Here is a 1,093-nt window from a genome sequence, read left to right as displayed (position 1 = left end):
GCTGGACTCCTCCTGAGTTATTCTGGCCTGGAACTTGTGTAGAACAGGCTGGCCTCAACCTTGTGGTGATCATCCTGCCTCTGTCTTCCAAGTGTTGGGGATTCAGGCATTTACCACCCTTTCTGGCATAGTCCCGGCTCTTCTTTTCTAGTACAGGAACATAGAGCCAGAAGAACCCCATCTTCTTTTCAGCTCCAGGAGGTGGGAGAATGCCTATTTTGGGGCCTCGGGGAGATATAAAGGGTACCAGCCAGACTAGTGGACTTCCATGCATGTGGGAATCCTTAGGGGTACCCTGGGATGGGAACACAGTGTCTCTTGGCTTTTCCTGTCCTCCAGTTTTTAAGCCAGAAAGAAGGCAAGGCCAAGAATTCACATCAGAATTTCTCAACCTTTTTTTTAATGCCTTCCTCAGTGGCCTTTCAGGTTCATTCCCCTTTTCTTTGAAGACAGGGTATTATAGCCCAGGATGGCCTTGAATTGAACTCTATGAATTCTTGATCTTCTGTTCTCTACCACCTGCGTTCTGGGATTATAAGTGTCCACTACCATTCCCAGTTTATATGTGGTGCCGGTGGTCAAGCCCAAGGCCTCATGCATAGGTAATATCTATGAATGGACTTAAATCCCTGGCTCCTCAGCTCCATTGTTTTGTTCATTTGTTTGTTTGTATTTTGTTTTCCGAGACAGGATTTTTCTGTTTAGCCTTGGCTGTCCTGGACTCACTCTGTAGTCCAGGCTACAGAGATCCACCTGCCTTTGCCTCCTGCATGCTAGGATTAAAGGCCTGTGCCACCAGCACTGGGCCCAATTTTTTCTTTTAAAGGTTTATGAGCACTCTACTTGCATGTATGCTTGCATGACAGAAGAGAGCATCAGATCCCATTATAGGTGGTTATGAGCCACCTTGTGGTTGCTCGGACTTGAACTCAGGACCTCTGGAAGAGCAGACAGTGCTCTTAACCACTGAGCCCCAATTGGGCTCCAGCTCCCCCAAGTTTTTTAATTAAAGATTTTAATATCACATGTGTACTTTGTCTGTTTATGTGTTTCATCTGTGATATGTGTGTGAGCATGTGTGTATTTTTTTCTC

Source organism: Meriones unguiculatus, chromosome 1, assembly GCF_030254825.1.
Source record: "Meriones unguiculatus strain TT.TT164.6M chromosome 1, Bangor_MerUng_6.1, whole genome shotgun sequence".
Classification (NCBI taxonomy): domain Eukaryota; kingdom Metazoa; phylum Chordata; class Mammalia; order Rodentia; family Muridae; genus Meriones; species Meriones unguiculatus.
This window is presented reverse-complemented; position numbering follows the sequence as displayed.